The 21177-nt window shown below is 45.1% G+C and overlaps 6 non-coding genes across 6 annotated transcripts; all 6 read right to left on the bottom strand.

The window, feature by feature from the left end:
- Nucleotides 1–35: 35 nt before the first annotated feature.
- LOC125734855 (5S ribosomal RNA) lies at nt 36–154 on the bottom strand. The gene has a single exon (XR_007394158.1). It is a non-coding gene; the product is annotated as a 5S ribosomal RNA (ribosomal RNA).
- Nucleotides 155–1233: 1079 nt separating this feature from the next.
- Nucleotides 1234–1352, bottom strand: LOC125733539 (5S ribosomal RNA). Its single transcript, XR_007392882.1, has one exon. It is a non-coding gene; the product is annotated as a 5S ribosomal RNA (ribosomal RNA).
- Nucleotides 1353–9192: 7840 nt separating this feature from the next.
- Nucleotides 9193–9311, bottom strand: LOC125734535 (5S ribosomal RNA). Its single transcript, XR_007393843.1, has one exon. It is a non-coding gene; the product is annotated as a 5S ribosomal RNA (ribosomal RNA).
- A 1079-nt stretch (nt 9312–10390) lies between these two features.
- On the bottom strand, nt 10391–10509 carry LOC125736780 (5S ribosomal RNA). Its single transcript, XR_007396049.1, has one exon. It is a non-coding gene; the product is annotated as a 5S ribosomal RNA (ribosomal RNA).
- Nucleotides 10510–11587: 1078 nt separating this feature from the next.
- Nucleotides 11588–11706, bottom strand: LOC125735265 (5S ribosomal RNA). The gene has a single exon (XR_007394562.1). It is a non-coding gene; the product is annotated as a 5S ribosomal RNA (ribosomal RNA).
- A 1080-nt stretch (nt 11707–12786) lies between these two features.
- Nucleotides 12787–12905, bottom strand: LOC125734846 (5S ribosomal RNA). The gene has a single exon (XR_007394149.1). It is a non-coding gene; the product is annotated as a 5S ribosomal RNA (ribosomal RNA).
- Nucleotides 12906–21177: the final 8272 nt, after the last annotated feature.

Genomic DNA, 21177 nt, shown 5'->3' with positions numbered 1-21177 from the left:
GTGGAGCGCCCCCTGTATAAAGTAAAAGTGAGAAAAGCTTACAGCACCTGGTATTCCCAGGAGGTCTCCCATCCAAGTACTAACCAGACTCTACCCTGCTTGGCTTCCGAGATCGGATGAGATCGGGCGTGTTCAGGGTGGTATGGCCATAAGCAAGAGACGTGACCAAAAACAGCCCTTTTGCATTACACGCGTCTATACATGCCAGTTAGTCCCATTGGATCATACTCCTGGTTTTTTTTTTTTTTTTTCTGACTCACACTGCAGCACCACCATCCAATCGGCAGCGCCGGACCCACACCAAACATTCACCAAACTACTCAGCCGGCAGCCTACCACAATTATTCCATTCTTTCCGCATTCGCACACTTCCTTCTTTTTAACTCCTTTTCAGTACCGCACAGGTTAATCGCCGCACGTCCCCCGCCGGCAAACATTACTCCTTTGCCTACTGCATGCAGGCTTCTATTAACGACCCTCTGTTATCAACTCCGCTAACAGCCACAAAATCTCCGCCGCACGAAGCCCACTGGTAGCTGCTGAATCACATGCTTCCCCAAAACGTCGCGCTGTCAGAACACTGGGAGCTACACACACCAACAAGTCCATACTGCAGGCTGCAGCCAGAACAATTTTCTACATTCAAACATCGACGGCCTCTTCTCTCTAAAAATTCACCAGACCGCTTCTACCACCAGCAAAGAAGTTTCCATCCCTAATTCCTCTGTGATTCCCACTAACCTAAACATTAAGCTGGCATTGAAGGGTGTGAATTACCCCGGCCAATCTGTTCTTTTAAATACAGCTTTTAGCAAGTTTTGAAAGGAGAAGAGCAGAACTTGCTATGCCAATAATATCGAGTCTTCTGTGGCGAAGTGGTTTTTGCATAGAAAACAAAGCGGTCAGTTGAAGAGGAATAATATCAGTACTTTGTTTAAAACTGTGTGTAAAAAGCTGTCTCTTTATCATTAACAATAAGTTGTAAAATGTGAATGGGGAGTGACAGTCTTCAAGTTTGTGAGAAGATCGCGCCCTGGTGGAATAAAGGCACGAACAGCTTACAGCACCTAGAATTACCAGGAAGTATTTAGAGTAAAACGGTTTCTAAAAGCTGCCTTTATGAATGAGAGAAAAAAAATATAAATATATATAAAATAGTAAAATGGAAGGGGAGTGATAGATTTAAATTAATCGTGAAGTGGAGCGCCCCCTGTATAAAGTAAAAGTGAGAAAAGCTTACAGCACCTGGTATTCCCAGGTGGTCTCCCATCCAAGTACTAACCAGACCCTACCCTGCTTAGCTTCCAAGATCAGACGAGATCGGGCGTGTTCAGGGTGGTATGGCCGTAAGCGAGAGATGCTACCAAAAACAGCCATTTTGCATTACACGCGTCTATACATGCCAGTTAGTCCCATTGGATCCTACTCCTGGTTTTTTTTTTTTTTTTTATCTGACTCACACTGCAGCCCCACCATCCAATCGGCAGCGCCGGACCCACACCAAACATTCACCAAACTACTTAGCCGGCAGCCTACCAGAATTATTCCATTCTTTCCGCATCCGCACACTTCCTTCTTTTTAACTCCTTTTCACTACCGCACAGGTTAATCGCCGCACGTCCCCCGCCGGCAAACATTACTCCTTTGCCTACTGCATGCAGGCTTCTCTTAACGACCCTCTGTTATCAACTCCGCTAACAGCCACAAAATCTCCGCCGCACGAAGCCCACTGGTAGCTGCTGAATCACATGCTTCCCCAAAACGTCGCGCTGTCAGAACACTGGGAGCTACACACACCAACAAGTCCATACTGCAGGCTGCAGCCAGAACAATTTTCTACATTCAAACATCGACGGCCTCTTCTCTCTAAAAATTCACCAGACCGCTTCTACCACCAGCAAAGAAGTTTCCATCCCTAATTCCTCTGTGATTCCCACTAACCTAAACATTAAGCTGGCATTGAAGGGTGTGAATTACCCCGGCCAATCTGTTCTTTTAAATACAGCTTTTAGCAAGTTTTGAAAGGAGAAGAGCAGAACTTGCTATGCCAATAATATCGAGTCTTCTGTGGCGAAGTGGTTTTTGCATAGAAAACAAAGCGGTCAGTTGAAGAGGAATAATATCAGTACTTTGTTTAAAACTGTGTGTAAAAAGCTGTCTCTTTATCATTAACAATAAGTTGTAAAACGTGAATGGGGAGTGACAGTCTTCAAGTTTGTGAGAAGATCGCGCCCTGGTGGAATAAAGGCACGAACAGCTTACAGCACCTAGAATTACCAGGAAGTATTTAGAGTAAAACGGTGTGTAAAAGCTACCTTTATGAATGAGAGAAAAATATATATATATATATATAAAATAGTAAAATGGAAGGGGAGTGATAGATGTGGCCCGGGAAACAACACGCAGGAACACAAATACTCTTTTTGGGTCTAATTTATTCCATAGGCCTAATTAATTAGACATTTTGGTTGGAAGATAAAAGGATTTACAATGAACAGTTTCTTAAACCTTACACTTTTCCCTTACAGAGGATTCTCTTACAGAAAAGAAATAAAACTCCACACTCAGGTGGGACTGGTACAGTATAAAAGTAAAATAAAACACACGGAAAACCCTGTGAGGCAGACCTCACATAACCGAGTACACCGAAATAAAAGGAAACGGCAGTTTTGCACTGAAAATAATACGGTAATGGCACACAGTAAAACCTCAAGGCGCGGGCAGAAAACCTTGTGACGCACCGCTCTCTGGTACTCTGGGAAACTCTCACCCCGCTCGGAAAACCGTCCGCAGCCCAGCTTATCCAGCTTAAAATGGCGCTTCCAGACAGTGGCTTTTCGCGCTCTCTCTCAGGTGATGATGTCACCAAGTTGCTTAAAGGCGCAACCACCTATTCCCCCTCGTTCCCCGATGCAGCTTAACCGCTCATGGTCAAAATCTCCAGATCACCCGGTTACATTCTCCCCTGCGTGGAGTAAGCGCCCTCGATTACTCACTACCTACCAAGGTCTTCCTAACCTCTTTGATTGCTTCTCGAAATAAAACTGTACTTAAACTAGTCAATATCTGTGAGACTGCAGCAGGACTTACGGAGGCCATGTCAAGAACGGATCTAGGCTCATGATACACATTTGAATGTTGCCCCGCGTTCACTCTTCGGCTCCGACGTGGCCCAGCTACAGGTCTCTGCATTTCAGGGCTAGGCTCACCTGCATCTGTTTCTACTGTCTCCCTATTTGGAGTTTCAGCAGACCCAATTTGCATGTCCTCATCCCGACAGGCCACTGGCTGTGAACCAACGAGTTCAGACCTGTCCAGCAATATATTTGACCCCAGGACCATATGTCTCACCAGGAAGACATCTTCCTCTGCATCTCCAACATCTGACTCGGTCCCTGAAGACGGACTAGACTGAGTTACAGGAGCAGGGAGTTTTCTCCGTGGCGCTGGCACAGAAGGGCTAACACAGGGCTTTATATCCACCCTGTTTACCCTCTTGCAAGGACCTCCCTCCACTGGCTCTACAGTGTAGGTGTTACCCAAAACTTCCACAACCCTGTGAACCGTGGGCTTCCATGCATCCTGTATCTTGTTGCGACCTAGTGGCCGATCACGCAAGTACACCAGGGCATCCACTTCAATCTTTGGACAATAGACTATGTCCCTCTGCACAGAAATGCGCTCAGCAGCTTTCTGCTCGGAATACACCTTCGCTCTGGCATGCGCTTCGCTTAAACACTGTTGATGCACAGCTAACCAATCATGGTTTGGATTGACCACCTGCTTTTGTCCCAACAAAGCATCCACTGGTAAGTGGGGTTCAACACCAAACAACAAATAATAAGGAGAATAGCCTGTGGTTGAATGGGGAGTCACATTGTACGCATACACCAATTCAGGCAGGTGCTCAGGCCATCTGCGTTTCTTTTCGGGAGGCAATGTGCGTAGCAAATCATGGATTAAATCGCTCGCACTGAGCATTTCCCGTAGGATGGTAGGGAGTAGTCCTGCTCTTCTTCACCCCATACAGTCTACAAAGCTCTGCTACAACCGCGCTTTCAAAATTTCGTCCCTGTTCTGAGTGAAGCCTCTCCGGGACTCCATACTTCATGAACCATTCCCGTAAAAGGATCTTTGCTGTGGTATCTGCCTTTTGGTCCCGAGCTGGGAAGGCCTGTGTAAATTTCGTGAAAATGTCTGTGACCACCAACACATTCTCACGACCGTCAATGGAAGGCTCCAGCACTGTGAAATCTACAGCAATCACCTCCAATGGTCTTGAGGCAAGAAAAGACTTCATGGCAGGACGGATCTTAGGCTGCGGCATCTTGGCAAGCACACACCGCTGACATTCCTTTACCCACCGCGCGACATCCTCGTGCATTCCTACCCAAAAGCATCTTCGCCTCAACAACTGCAATGTACGTTCAACGCCCTGATGACCCATAGAGTCATGCGCCCCTTCCAACACCTGCTTCCTCAGACTGCTAGGCAACAACAACTGAAAGTACTCTCCGTGTTTCTCATCCGAAACCACTCGATACAACAAGCCATTTACTATCTTCACACAATCCCAGTGTTTAAGCAACAGACGAACCGGTCTGGGCAAAACTTGCCGCTCCTTCCCTGTAGGTACCTTTTTCCGATCCCACAGGCCCCTAAATATCTGCAGCATCGGATCCTTTTGCTGGAATGACTGCAGTTCCTCCATTGAATAACCTGGGAGTGTTGGTGTGTTACCCTGAGTTAATTCAAGAGGCTTCTTCTCCCTGGGTTCTGCAATCCTAATCTGTCTAATCTTGCAGCTCTCAAGGGCTGCTGTAACCAGCTCTGAATCAAGCTTTGTGCCGCGACTCAGACTGCAAATCGCTACACAACCGTCAAACTCAGCATCTTCAGAAACTTGCTCCGGCTCCCCTGCTAATGGCTGCCTAGACAAAGTGTCAGCCACTATGTTATTTTGCCCTGGCCTATATTGTACCTCAAAATCAAACACCGACAGCTGAGCAACCCACCTTTGCTCTATAGCACCAAGCTTTGCTGTTTTTAAATAACATAGAGGGTTGTTGTCAGTAATGACCGTAAATTTGGAACCCAGTAAATAGCCACGAAACTTCTCAGTTATTGCCCATTTAAGAGCTAAGAGCTCTAGTTTCATACTACTGTAGTACCTATCATTCCTTTCGGCACTCCTCAGTCGCCTACTAGCATAGGCTATGACTCGTTTGACACCATCCTGTTGCTGATACAAAACGGCTCCAAGACCGTGGTTACTCGCATCAGTTTCTAGTATGAAAGGCTGAGTAAAATCCGTGAAGCCAAGGATGGGGGCACTAGTCAGCCTGTCCTTCAGTAAGTCAAAGGCCGCCTGACATTCTTCAGTCCACGCTAGAGTTAACAACTGGTTGGCCTTACCAGGACTACCTGTGTTTGAACACAAATTTACCACATCATGCAGTGGGCCAGCAATCTTTGAGAACCCATGGATAAACCGTCTGTAGTAGCTACAAAAGCCCAAGAATGATCTCAAACCCCTAACCGTAGATGGTACTGGCCATTGCCTCACAGCTGAAACCTTTCCTGGATCAGTACCTATACCATCAGCAGACACTTGGTGACCCAAGAAATTTACCTCGGTCTGGAGGAAATGGCACTTCTGTAATTTCACTTTAAGGCCTGTCTCTTTGAGACGCCTAAGCACCCTGTCAAGCCTCTCTAAGTGTTCCGGGAATGTCTGAGAATACACTAATATATCGTCAAGGTATACTAGCATGATTTGGAAGACAAGATCGTTCATAGTGGCCTGCATGAGCCTTTGAAACGTTGCAGGTCCATTGCAAACACCAAATGGTAATCTGAGATACTCATATAATCCAAAAGGAGTAGAGAAAGCAGTCTTATGCCTATCGTGCTCCTCTACCGCCACCTGATGATAATCACTCGCCAGATCAATGGTAGAGAAGTACTGGGCCCCCCGAAGGGCATCAAAACTTTCATCAATTCGCGGCAAGGGGAAGGCATCCTTTTTGGTCTTCTGATTTAACCGCCTATAATCCACACACAGCCGTAGGCTGCCATCTGCCTTCCTTACCAACACTATAGGTGATGCATAGGCGCTACTGCTTTCCTGAATAACACCTTTGCTTAAGAGTTTAGAAATGTGCTCCTTAACTTCACCATACTGGGTGGGCGGTATTCGCCGATAAGGCTGGGTAACAGGATCATCATCTGTTAGGTGAATTTCATGCCTTACCCTGTCCGTATACCCCAGGTCCTCGTCCTCTACTGCAAATATGTCAATATACCTGGCCAGCAGTGCCTTCAACTGAACCTTTTGTTCCTCATTACCACCAAGGTCAAGTGTCTCTAGAACAGATAAATCACCGTTACAACCAGGAACAACAACTGTAACTTGCTCAACGCTAGCCGCGATCCGCTGAAATTTCACTGCACATTGTGATTCATTCTCTATACACGCCACTTTCGACAGGACACCCAACCGGGCCCTAGGCGGGAGCCATACATCTTCTTGTGAGAGATTCAGAACTGGTAACTGCATCACGGGACTGGACGGATCTACCAGTGTGGGAATTACTATCAGACCCCTCGGTAATGGCGTGCTAAGTGGCTCAAACAACATCAGACCGTCATGTGCACCCTTAGCGACCTGGATCGTGGCTACGGATGCAGCAGGTATGTGTTCTGGGAACTTCCCAGCTACACGGACCACTGACTTACGGTCAACACTACACTTCTGCAGTCTCTGAAAAACGTCTCTCCAATCAGAATCCAATTTTCCACCCAGCGTAGTATCAAATTCTGCATAAACCAGCTCCCTACACCGACTGATAATGTTCATTCCCACAATGCAGGGTAAAGACTGTTCAGTACTAACTGGATCCCTGACCACCAGAAAGCCACAACTGGGCAGCTTTAAGCCCATTGCTATTACCTCTAACTCCAGATAACCCAGATAAGGTATGTCTAGTCCATTGGCGGCTGTTAATCTAAGCCAGCCAGAGGTGGGAAGCATATCCTCATCCTCTCCATGCAAGTATTTTCGAAAGAATTTCTCAGTAATGGTGCTCACCTGGCTACCAGTATCTAATAGGCAGGGTGTCTTAATGTCCCCAATTTTAAGCTCAACAACTGGACATGTCCCTACAGCTCGCTGCAGCAACTGACTCTGGGATGACGGTGTAAGATTTGAGTCTAGGGTACTTCCCCGAATTGCTCGACTCACAACAACTGGGGAGGGGCGTTTCCCTGAGCTGCGGGGGAAGAAACTACACCTCCAGCATTTTGCCTTTGCAAGCAATCCTTTGCCACATGCCCCGCACCTCGACACTTAAAACAGATGGGCCGCCCATCTTCGGTATACCTGGGCTGTCGTTTAGGCCTGGCATCACTACTAAATCCACCCTTCTGTACGGCAAGATCTTTCACCGCCCTGGTCAACTCACTAATGGCCTTCCCCTGGTCAGCTATTACCTTAAGGACATCCTCCAAGGTGGCAGAATTTGCTTCCTGCGCTTGTAAGGCGGAACAGTGTACATGATCACTGCTGCCCCTAAATTTGGTGGTCTTCGGGTTTCTGGGAAACTCTTCCAGACACCACAGCTGAGCCTCCTCCCGCACCTCAATCATGGATGACTCTGGGTTGCCTCGCACATATTTACGAAGCTCCCTTCTAAGAGCAGGGTCTCTAACCCCTTCTATGAACTGATCCCTTAGTGTCTTTCTCTCATTAGTGACTGCTTCCGGAGAACACCTCAATACAGAATTAAGAGCTTGCGATAGGGCGTGGGAAAATTCTCGAATGCCCTCCCCCTCCTGCTGCCTCCGACTATAGAAACTATGCAGCAGTTGATGAACACTGCGCTTGTCCCTGAAAGCTGCTCTCAGGTAGGTGAATAAGTCATTGGGATTGTCACAATCAGCATTACTGCGCATATGCGCTTCCTCTAAAGCTGCTCCCCTAAGAAGTGACAATACAAAATCATACTGGTCCTGTTCAGATTGATTTCTTGCACGAAGCACACGTTCAACTTCGTCAATGAAATCATCCACCGATCGGCCATCAGTCTCAAAGTCACCACTAAATGGAGAGATATGTCTCTCCCTGGGAACATAAACATAAGACCGCTTAGTTAGGGCAGCTATCGTCGCCATGGCGTCCTCATGTCTACTCTGTAGTTCTTTAACCTGCCCCCTCAAAACAGTCTCAGACTGCTCATCTTCTGAACCAGACATCGTAAAATACTCTACACCACACTTTTTGAAAGGATAAACGGTCCTCTGAAAGTTCAGGCGAGGGATGAGCACTCCACCCGGTCCACTCTTCTGGGAACGTCACACCGGCTCCGCCGCTTGGGCACTCCTCGCACCGCTTCCCGTTACTCGAGTTGCTCCACCGGTCCAGTGTCCCTCCAGTCAGCAGAAACCACCAACCTGTTTCTTCACCACTACCGTATTATTTCCCGTTGCTTTTATATAGCATACTGAACAATGCAAATCCTCTTAAATGATTGGAATATACCCCACTCCTGGTACCAAAATTTGTGGCCCGGGAAACAACACGCAGGAACACAAATACTCTTTTTGGGTCTAATTTATTCCATAGGCCTAATTAATTAGACATTTTGGTTGGAAGATAAAAGGATTTACAATGAACAGTTTCTTAAACCTTACACTTTTCCCTTACAGAGGATTCTCTTACAGAAAAGAAATAAAACTCCACACTCAGGTGGGACTGGTACAGTATAAAAGTAAAATAAAACACACGGAAAACCCTGTGAGGCAGACCTCACATAACCGAGTACACCGAAATAAAAGGAAACGGCAGTTTTGCACTGAAAATAATACGGTAATGGCACACAGTAAAACCTCAAGGCGCGGGCAGAAAACCTTGTGACGCACCGCTCTCTGGTACTCTGGGAAACTCTCACCCCACTCGGAAAACCGGCCGCAGCCCAGCTTATCCAGCTTAAAATGGCGCATCCAGACAGTGGCTTTTCGCGCTCTCTCTCAGGTGATGATGTCACCAAGTTGCTTAAAGGCGCAACCACCTATTCCCCCTCGTTCCCCGATGCAGCTTAACCGCTCATGGTCAAAATCTCCAGATCACCTGGTTACATAGATTTAAATTAATCGTGAAGTGGAGCGCCCCCTGTATAAAGTAAAAGTGAGAAAAGCTTACAGCACCTGGTATTCCCAGGAGGTCTCCCATCCAAGTACTAACCAGACCCTACCCTGCTTGGCTTCCGAGATCGGATGAGATCGGGCGTGTTCAGGGTGGTACGGCCGTAAGTGAGAGACGCTACCAAAAACAGCCCTTTTGCATTACACGCGTCTATACATGCCAGTTAGTCCCATTGGATCCTACTCCTGGTTTTTTTTTTTATTTTATCTGACTCACACTGCAGCACCACCATCCAATCGGCAGCGCCGGACCTACACCAAACATTCACCTAACTACTCAGCCGGCAGCCTACCACAATTATTCCATTCTTTCCGCATCCGCACACTTCCTTCTTTTTAACTCCTTTTCACTACCGCACAGGTTAATCGCCGCACGTCCCCCGCCGGCAAACATTACTACTTTGCCTACTGCATGCAGGCTTCTCTTAACGACCCTCTGTTATCAACTCCGCTAACAGCCACAAAATCTCCGCCGCACGAAGCCCACTGGTAGCTGCTGAATCACATGCTTCCCCAAAACGTCGCGCTGTCAGAACACTGGGAGCTACACACACCAACAAGTCCATACTGCAGGCTGCAGCCAGAACAATTTTCTACATTCAAACATCGACGGCCTCTTCTCTCTAAAAATTCACCAGACCGCTTCTACCACCAGCAAAGAAGTTTCCATCCCTAATTCCTCTGTGATTCCCACTAACCTAAACATTAAGCTGGCATTGAAAGGTGTGAATTACCCCGGCCAATCTGTTCTTTTAAATACAGCTTTTAGCAAGTTTTGAAAGGAGAAGAGCAGAACTTGCTATGCCAATAATATCGAGTCTTCTGTGGCGAAGTGGTTTTTGCATAGAAAACAAAGCGGTGAGTTGAAGAGGAATTATATCAGTACTTTGTTTAAAACTGTGTGTAAAAAGCTGTCTCTTTATCATTAACAATAAGTTGTAAAACGTGAATGGGGAGTGACAGTCTTCAAGTTTGTGAGAAGATCGCGCCCTGGTGGAATAAAGGCACGAACAGCTTACAGCAGCTATAATTACCAGGCAGTATTTAGAGTAAAACGGTGTGTAAAAGCTGCCTTTATGAATGAAAGAAAAATATATATATATATATAAAATAGTAAAACGGAAGGGGAGTGATAGATTTAAATTAATCGTGAAGTGGAGCGCCCCCTGTATAAAGTAAAAGTGAGAAAAGCTTACAGCACCTGGTATTCCCAGGTGGTGTCCCATCCAAGTACTAACCAGACCCTAGCCTGTTTAGCTTTCGAGATCAGACGAGATCGGGCGCGTTCAGGGTGGTATGGCTGTAAGCGAGAGATGCTAGCAAAAATAGCCCTTTTGCATTACACGCGTCTATACATGCCAGTTAGTCCCATTGGATCCTACTCCTGGTTTTTTTTTTTTTTTTATCTGACTCACACTGCAGCACCACCATCCAATCGGCAGCGCCGGACCTACACCAAACATTCACCTAACTACTCAGCCGGCAGCCTACCACAATTATTCCATTCTTTCCGCATCTGCACACTTCCTTCTCTTTAACTCCTTTTCACTACCGCACAGGTTAATCGCCGCACGTCCCCCGCCGGCAAACATTACTCCTTTGCCTACCGCATGCAGGCTTCTCTTAACGACTCTCTGTTATCAACTCCGCTAACAGCCACAAAATCTCCGCCGCACGAAGCCCACTGGTAGCTGCTGAATCACATGCTTCCCCAAAACGTCGCGCTGTCAGAACACTGGGAGCTACACACACCAACAAGTCCATACTGCAGGCTGCAGCCAGAACAATTTTCTACATTCAAACATCGACGGCCTCTTCTCTCTAAAAATTCACCAGACCGCTTCTACCACCAGCAAAGAAGTTTCCATCCCTAATTCCTCTGTGATTCCCACTAACCTAAACATTAAGCTGGCATTGAAAGGTGTGAATTACCCCGGCCAATCTGTTCTTTTAAATACAGCTTTTAGCAAGTTTTGAAAGGAGAAGAGCAGAACTTGCTATGCCAATAATATCGAGTCTTCTGTGGCGAAGTGGTTTTTGCATAGAAAACAAAGCGGTGAGTTGAAGAGGAATTATATCAGTACTTTGTTTAAAACTGTGTGTAAAAAGCTGTCTCTTTATTATTAACAATAAGTTGTAAAACGTGAATGGGGAGTGACAGTCTTCAAGTTTGTGAGAAGATCGCGCCCTGGTGGAATAAAGGCACGAACAGCTTACAGCAGCTATAATTACCAGGCAGTATTTAGAGTAAAACGGTGTGTAAAAGCTGCCTTTATGAATGAAAGAAAAAATATATATATATATAAAATAGTAAAACGGAAGGGGAGTGATAGATTTAAATTAATCGTGAAGTGGAGCGCCCCCTGTATAAAGTAAAAGTGAGAAAAGCTTACAGCACCTGGTATTCCCAGGAGGTCTCCCATCCAAGTACTAACCAGACCCTACCCTGCTTGGCTTTCGAGATCGGATGAGATCGGGCGTGTTCAGGGTGGTATGGCCATAAGTGAGAGATGCTACCAAAAACAGCCCTTTTGCATTACACGCGTCTATACATGCCAGTTAGTCCCATTGGATCCTACTCCTGTTTTTTTTTTTTTTTTTATCTGACTCACACTGCAGCCCCACCATCCAATCGGCAGTGCCGGAACCACACCAAACATTCACCAAACTACTCAGCCGGCAGCCTACCACAATTATTCCATTCTTTCCGCATCTGCACACTTCCTTCTCTTTAACTCCTTTTCACTACCGCACAGGTTAATCGCCGCACGTCCCCCGCCGGCAAACATTACTCCTTTGCCTACCGCATGCAGGCTTCTCTTAATGACCTTCTGTTATCAACTCCGCTAACAGCCACAAAATCTCCGCCGCACGAAGCCCACTGGTAGCTGCTGAATCACATGCTTCCCCAAAACGTCGCGCTGTCAGAACACTGGGAGCTACACACACCAACAAGTCCATACTGCAGGCTGCAGCCAGAACAATTTTCTACATTCAAACATTGACGGCCTCTTCTCTCTAAAAATTCACCAGACCGCTTCTACCACCAGCAAAGAAGTTTCCATCCCTAATTCCTCTGTGATTCCCACTAACCTAAACATTAAGCTGGCATTGAAGGGTGTGAATTACCTCGGCCAACCTGCTCTTTTAAATACAGCTTTTAGCAAGTTTTGAAAGGAGGAGAAGTGAAGACCTTGCTATGCCAATAATAACGAGTCTTCTGTGGTGAAGTCGTTTTTGCATAGAAAACAAAGCGGTGAGTTGAAGAGGAATTATATTAGTACTTTGTTTAAAACTGTGTGTAAAAAGCTGTCTCTTTATTATTAACAATAAGTTGTAAAACGTGAATGGGGAGTGACAGTCTTCAAGTTTGTGAGAAGATCGCGCCCTGGTGGAATAAAGGCACGAACAGCTTACAGCACCTAGAATTACCAGGCAGTATTTAGAGTAAAACGGTTTCCAAAAGCTGCCTTTATGAAAGAGAGAGAAAAAAAAATATATATAAAATAGTAAAATGGAAGGGAAGTGATAGATTTAAATTAATCGTGAAGTGGAGCGCCCCCTGTATAAAGTAAAAGTGAGAAAAGCTTACAGCACCTGGTATTCCCAGGAGGTCTCCCATCCAAGTACTAACCAGACCCTACCCTGCTTGGCTTCCGAGATCGGATCAGATCGGGCGTGTTCAGGGTGGTATGGCCATAAGCGAGAGATGCGACCAAAAACAGCCCTTTTGCATTACACACGTCTATACATGCCAGTTAGTCCCATTGGATCCTACTCCTGTTTTTTTTTTTTTTTTTTATATCTGACTCACACTGCAGCCCCACCATCCAATCGGCAGTGCCGGAACCACACCAAACATTCACCAAACTACTCAGCCGGCAGCCTACCACAATTATTCCATTCTTTCCGCATCCGCACACTTCCTTCTCTTTAACTCCTTTTCACTACCGCACAGGTTAATCGCCGCACGTCCCCCGCCGGCAAACATTACTCCTTTGCCTACCGCATGCAGGCTTCTCTTAATGACCTTCTGTTATCAACTCCGCTAACAGCCACAAAATCTCCGCCGCACGAAGCCCACTGGTAGCTGCTGAATCACATGTGTTAGGTTGAAGAAACAGTTGTTAATCATTTCTGTATGATCAGCAATGAGTGTAAATATATATGTATACGTTATTTCTTATCTTCTAGCCACATACTCTTAGCTATTGTACTCTAAGTAGGTGGTTAACAGCTGCCTACTTAGATAAGAATCTCACTTCCCTCTCTTGCGCCCCCCATTGACTATAAATATAGAAGCCAAGGGGAACCACCCTTTGTAACACATTCTGCTGTAGTTTGCATTGCAGAGAGTGTGGGTATCCTTGCAAGTAAAACTGTAACCTGTGTGTGTCTCATAAATGTGGAGTTGGGGTGGAAACGCCGGGCGCTTTCCCCAACATAGAATTTGGTCCTTCGAGCCGGATCCGAGGAACCCCGAAGACGTCTCCAGTACGCCGAGAGAAGCGACACCGAAGTCTGTCGACAGCCACTCGAAGTCGGGTGCAAGAAAGACCTGTGATGTGAATTCGTCATCAGGCCGGTGGTTAGAACTGCGCTCGACGTCTGGTGATGTCTGAAGGACCTCGGTGACGGATCAGAGAGCACACTATACAGGTGAGAGATACGGCACCTAAGTGAGTAGGTGGCCAATTGAGAGATACGGCACCTAAATAAGTAGGTGGCCAAGACATGCATGTGGTTGAGGTTAGCCGAAATTAACCGGGAGAGAAAGTAGGCGTTATTGGAAATATATACAGTGTTGTATGTGGATGTGTTTTTATAGGTTTTAGATTAACCTACACGATCCACCCTAAAAGCAACAACATACTGGTGACTGAAGGATAAAGGACGGGTTTCATCCCTGAAAACTAACACCGCTGCTCTAATAGTGAGCAGTAGAAGGCCATGTTAGTGTCCTCCTGAGGTCTCATGCCAGAGACTTGCTTTTAGGATATTTTATTTTTTGTAGTGTATCCATTAAAAGGTAACAATGGGGAAGAATCAAAGTAAACAAATGGAACTAGAGGGAGATGAGAAGTTTATGGAAGGATATAAGCCAGGATCAGGACAAATAAGTAGTCAGAGATGGAGGAAAAAACATGGGTTTGGAGGAAAACTCCACACTCCAGATATATTAAAATTACAGGGAAACTTAAAACTGGAGATGTTACAGACTACCAATAAGAAAGAAGGTAAAGACAGAAAAAAAGAATATGTGTTTTCTGATGCATGGTTAGAACAGAGTAAATTAAGAGATAATAAAAGACAGCAAAAAAAGGGAAATAAGGAGAAAAAATTACAGGCGACTTTAATCACACTAGATGAGGAGACGGCAACAAAATCTTCTGCCGCTCCAGTTCCCTTACTGCCCCCACAAATTCCAATGATTGCGCCTGCACCAGTTCCAGCTGTAAATAGACGACAAATAGGAGGAGGGGAATCATCTCGAATGATGACCCGAGGGTCTAACCCTTCTCTGTATCCGTTAAAGGATCTGGAGACAAGTAAAGTACGCTGGCATCCAAAAAATGACACAGAACAGGAAGACTGGGAGAATGATTTGGTGTGTCCCCTCGTAGAAGTGGCAAATCCAAATCGAGGCTCAAATAATGCAGGACCCGAAACTATGTTAGTATATAGACCCTGGACTGCTGAGGATAGAACAGCGGCTTTAAAAGGAATACCCCCGGTTGAAGAAGGGGTACCCGAGTTTTGGACTGCCATCCTAGAATTACAAAGTAGTTTTCATTTGAACGGCAGGGAAATGTATAGATGTCTCAGACAGTTGTTTACCCATAAATGGGGACGTGTAGCGGGAGACTTCACAGGACATGGTAATAATGATGAAGTCTTAGCACATGACTCGCAGGAACTCATACAAGCATTACGAGACTTGCGAAACAGGGTAGAGACAGCCTTCGTAAGACGCGCAGACTATGGACGAATAGCGCAATGTAAACAAAAAGATGGAGAGGAACCTGAGGATTTTATGGATAGAATGAGAGTTGTATTTAGAGGAAACTCAGGGATCCCATTTGATGAAGAGGCAGTAGGAGTGTACCAACAACAGCTAAAACGAGCTTTTGTCGCAGGCCTAAAGCCCGAATTGCGAAAATATCTTGACAAACATTGGGTACATCAGAATACTGGTTCAGTCCAACAAGCACTAGAATATGCCCAACACGCGCAGAGAGCGCAGAAACAGGAAAAGACAGACACAATATTCAGCGCCTCAGAAGTAGTAGCGCTAGTGCAAATGAATCCTCCGGGGAGGGGAGGATTCAGAGGAAGGTCAAGAGGCCGAGGAAGGGGGAGAGGTGTTTTCAGAAACAATTACAGGAATTCGTCTCAGCAAGATAACATTTGCTGGACATGCAGGAAACCTGGACACTTAGCTAGGAATTGTAGAGTAGGGAAACAACCATATAACCCAAACTCCATTGAAAACAATGATCAATGACCCCCCTCGGAGGCCCCTGTTACCGACACCATCCGAGGCAAAACAGAGGTGATTTTAAGAAAGGAAACGGAGGTCACTTTACAAGACCTTTTAGATAAGGAAATAGATTTACAAGCAGTGTGTCAGTTATTAGCAGAAAGGCAGTGGGAAACCTTGCCAAGTCGGAAGTTAGTCATAAACGGCAAAGTATATGAATGTCTGTGTGACACTGGAGCATGTAGGACTGTCCTAACCTCCAGTCCTCCCGGAGTCACATATTCTTCATCAGTCATAAATATAAAAACGGCAGGAGGTCAGACAGACAGACATCAGTTAACAAACCCAGTTGCAGTAAAAGATAAGGAAACTGGACTTGAATGTCAAGCACAGGTGTTAATAAGCCCTTCTTGTCCTGTTAACTTGTTAGGCCGAGACCTTATGGTACAAATGGGCATTAGCGTGGTTGCCACAGCCACTGGCATGAAAGCAATCGTAAATGAGGAAGCTTATGTTGTGCAAGGAACCACAACACCACAATATTACTGGTCTCTGGACCTAGGGGGAACTGCACAGACACGTACCCGTATCTGGCTCCTGTTGGAGCTATGATGAGAAACACAATGTGTGGCGGTTTCCTTTGGGATGGAGAGTTCAAACCACTCCCACCACACACTTAAAGGACCCAACCTGACAAATTTTTTCAACCCTGGAGGAGGGATCATGTCTAGATCTAGATCACCTCCCAGAAGGGTTATGGTCCTCCTCCCCCACTGATGTAGGGCTGGTAAAGGGATTCCCACCTTACAAAGTAACTGTGAAATCAGAACACCGTCCGGTAGTTAGGCAATACCCATTAAAACCTGAAGCAGAGAAAGGTATAGCCCCTGTAGTGCAAGACATGTTAGCATCAGGAATATTGCGAGAGGCTCCTGAAGCCACTTGCAACACTCCTATCTTTCCAGTCCAGAAGGGACATACAGGGAAATGGCGCATGGTGCAGGATTTAAGACCAGTTAATAACATAGTGAAACATGCAGCACCAGACGTGCCTAACCCACACTTATTGACTCATTGACTCCTGATAAAAGCTACTTCTCAGTAGTGGATCTTAGTAATGCATTTTTCTCAGTACCATTGCACCCTGATTCTCAACATTTATTTGGATTTACCTATAAAGGGAAAAAATATACATATACTAGACTCCCTCAGGGATTTTCTGAAAGTCCACATGTATATACCATGGCCCTTAGATACTCTATGAGTACCTGTGAAATACCATCACATAGTCAGGTATTACTATACGTGGATGATATCTTAATAGCAGCAGATTCAGAACAACATTGCAAAGAAACTACCCTAACTGTGCTTCAGCATTTATACAATACTGGACATAAAGCTTCTAAACAGAAGTTGCAGTATTGCAAAAAGACAGTTGTCTATTTAGGGCATAACCTTTCACAAAAAGGTCGCTCGCTGCTAGAGATAAGGAAACAAGCTATACAGGAAGCACCTAAACCACAGACTAAACAACAGATGATGTCCTTTTTAGGGCTCTGCAATTATTGTAGAGAATGGTTACCAGATTATGCTTTTCTAGTTCAACCTTTGCAAAATTTAATATACGGGAAGGAGATGACTCTAAAGGACAAAATACAATGGACTGAGGACGGAGAAAATGCTTTTACAAATTTAAAAAGAATGTTGCAAACCAATGTGACCCTTGCTCTACCAGATTATCAACAACCATTCACCCTATGTGTAGATGCTAATCAAGGTTATATGAAAGCAGTATTAACACAGCCATTCGGAGCAAAAGAGAGACCGTTAGCATTCTATTCAAAACGATTAGATGCAGTAGCAGCTGGCTTTCCACAGTGTTTACAGGCATGTGCAGCTGCTGCAGAAGCAGTAAAGGTATCAGCAGAATTGGTACTTTGTCACCCCCTCATACTTAAAGTTCCTCATTCTGTGTCTCTAATCTTGTTGCAGACACCGCTTCCATTCTTAACACATACAAGACATCTTACCTTAGTGTCACTTTTGCTCTCACAACCTAACATTGAACTTCAGCGGTGTGGCCTATTGAACCCTAGCACGCTCCTCCCTACCGCAGAGGATGGGGAGCCACATTCTTGCAAAGCAACAATAGAAGAACAAACAAAACCAAGAGCAGATATTCTGCAAACTTTTATACCAGGATCAGAAGTTGTTTATGTAGATGGCTCAGCATCAAAAAATGATATGGGAAAAAATAAAGTTGGGTATGCTGTAGTTACATCTACTGAAGTGTTAGAAGCCAATGCACTTCCCTCTACTTGTTCAGCACAAGCGGCTGAACTCTATGCTGTGATCAGGGCATGTGAACTGTTCAAGAACAAGTCACTTACTATCTACACTGATAGTCAATATGTGTTTGCAGCTGTCCATCACTATGCAAGAGTCTGGAAAAATAGAGGTTTTAGAACATCACAGGGCACATCTCTTACTCATACAAATTTGCTACTTAGATTATTAGACGTTGTGCATTTACCGACTCACTTTGCACTGTGCAAATGCAAAGCACACCAGACTGATGACTCTGCAGAAACCGCAGGAAATAGTTTTGCAGATAAAACCGCCAAAGAAGCGGCACTGAAACAACCTACCACAGTGGCAGACATTCTTTTTATAGATAGCGATGTGCTATGTGATGCACAGATTCATGCTCCTAAAATAGAAGTACAAAGTTGGATCAAAAGAGGAGCAATACAACGAGAGAAAGTTTACTATATGAATGACAAGCCCATCCTACCAAAAAATTTATACAAAACAGCTGCTTTGGTGAGCCATGGAAATACTCATGTCTCAACAGGAGGGATGGTACATATCATACAACAATATTTCTATGCTATAAATTTTTCTGATTATGCAAAACAATTTTGTAGGACATGCTTAATTTGTTGTAAACACAATGCACAAGGAAACATCAGACCAAAACGTGGCCAGTTCCCCACAGCTGAGTATCCGTTTCAAGTTGTACATATGGATTTTATTGAATTATCTTGGTCACAAGGAAAGAAATACTGTCTAGTTATTATAGACACCTTTTCTAAGTGGGTAGAAATATACCCTGTAAAGCACTGTGATGCAATGACCGTTGCAAAATGTTTGGTAAGCCATTATTTCCCTACCTATGGCATACCTCATATTATAAGATCAGACAATGGGACTCATTTTGTAAATCAGACTATGTCCCTTTGCTCACAAGCATTAGGTTTTACGCTTAAGAATCATTGTGCGTATCACCCCCAGAGCGCAGGCTTAGTGGAAAGGACCAACGGCACTATTAAAACAAGGCTAAGAAAGACAGTGGAAGAGACAAAAAGGCCGTGGCCAGAATGTTTGTCTCTAGTAAAATTATGGATGAGAATAACTCCCACTCCTGCAGGATTGACACCTTTTGAAATAGTGTATGGTAGACCATTTCCCCTAGCAACTGAAATGAATGACATAGAAAAAGCAGACCGAGAAAATACGCTGGCTGATTGGATGCGTAAACTACTAACATCACAACAAAAACATAGCCCCAGTAGTCTGCCGGTAAATTCTGTTTCTACTCAACAGGATAACTTGCAGCCGGGAGATTGGGTCCTGGTCAAGGTCCTGTTGCGGAAAGATTGGAGCACACCTCGGTGGGACGGTCCTTATCAAGTCCTCCTCACAACACCAACAGCAGTAAAGATCGCAGAACGACCTTCCTGGATACACAAAAGTCACTGTAAACCCATCAAGCCCTTATCAGAGGCCTCAGCAACAGAGTAGCAGTGGAAGTCCGCTACAAAGGCACAGTAACCAATAGGGTGCTGTTGTCTCAACCCGGTGAAGAAAACAACTGAGCTGCACTCTATTTAGGATGGCCCTGATAGGGTGGGGATGTGGTAAAGTGACTCTAGGGGTCATTCTTGTTGTAGGACTTGTATGGTTGTCCTTGCTCTCACCAGCTCCATTACAGCACCTACGGCGATGGACCCATGATGACTTCCATCTACGCCCGTTGCCCGCTGACCACTCACATCCATTTATGCAAAACTACTGGTACCGATATGTACATGATACTGTAACAGCGAAAAATGTGACAAATTGCTATGTTTGTTCAGTAATGCCCACTCATAGTGAAGGACCTACGGTGTATGGTAAAGCTATGAACATATCCCAAGCCAAGTGCGCTGCTTCTTTCGCAGGAATAGGATACCAGAGCCGTCTTTCCCTTATATTTTCGCTAGCAGGGGAAGATGTGAACATAACTATACCTGGGACTAATAGAATGACAGTGGTCCGAATTAAGTATCAGGAGGCTACAGGAAACTACCCAGATGACGTTGGGTTTCAAAATGGTACCTGTATACAGGATTTCTGGGTAGACTTCGCTGTTGCTAAAACTAATGTCTCACTTCCTTTTTCTGTCTTGATGGAAAGAGACCCACTGACATATCAGCATGCCATTTGTTTTAAGCAAGATAATGGTACGCGATGGATAGGAGGAAACACCACGAACTGTAACCTAACATATGTAGACAGCATGTATGGATCTCCAATTTCGATGCTTCGCCCCAGTAATGGAACATATTGGGTGGACGGAGTAGCATGGTTGTGTGGACCTCGTGCATACTTTGTCTTACCACCGAACTGGTTTGGAGTATGCGCTCTTATTTTTGTTTCAGATCACACCTTCCTGATAGCACAGGAAAGTAAAACTTTCTTCAGAAGCAGGAGAAGGCGTTCGATATCAATACAACCCCATGATAGTGTGTGGGGAACCGACGTGCCCGCTGAACATAAATTGTGGGGAACAGGCAGTAAAGTTATGCTGGCCCTGTTCCCTGGGCTAGGAATCGGAAAACTCATGCTACGCGTAGAAACTCTAAATTATAGACTAGGTCTATTTATGAATGATTCGATACTGATTAACCAAAAACAAAATGAACAATTAGACATAACCAGACAGATGGTAATCCAGAATCGTATGGCATTAGACCTACTGACAGCCGCACAAGGAGGAGTATGTGTCCTCCTGAACCAAACGTGCTGCACTTACATTCCTGACAATGTGCACTCACCCAATATGACATCTGCCTTAGACCGCCTCCGAAACTTACAAAAAGTGATGACCATGGACAGTCGACCGCAGTCCTCCTCATCCTGGTTAGACTGGTTTATTACAGGAACATGGTGGTCAATACTGATGAAAACATGCCTACCTCTTCTTTTGTTTTTCATTTTATTTTTCTGTTGTTTTATTACTGTTATACCATGTTTGAAAATGTTTATTAATCAAGCTCTTAATGCTGCTTTTCGGACACGCAGTACAATGTTTCTCTCCCTTACCCAAACTATAGAGACAGAGCCTGTTTCCAACGATGGCGATGAAGAAGACATATAATTCATAATGACGGCCGAGCCGAAAGCACCCGTGCAGGGCTCGGACATGAAGGACCGGAATTAAATGTTTTCCA

Source organism: Brienomyrus brachyistius, chromosome 2 (genome assembly GCF_023856365.1).
Source record: "Brienomyrus brachyistius isolate T26 chromosome 2, BBRACH_0.4, whole genome shotgun sequence".
NCBI lineage: Eukaryota > Metazoa > Chordata > Actinopteri > Osteoglossiformes > Mormyridae > Brienomyrus > Brienomyrus brachyistius.
This window is presented reverse-complemented; position numbering and strand designations above follow the sequence as displayed.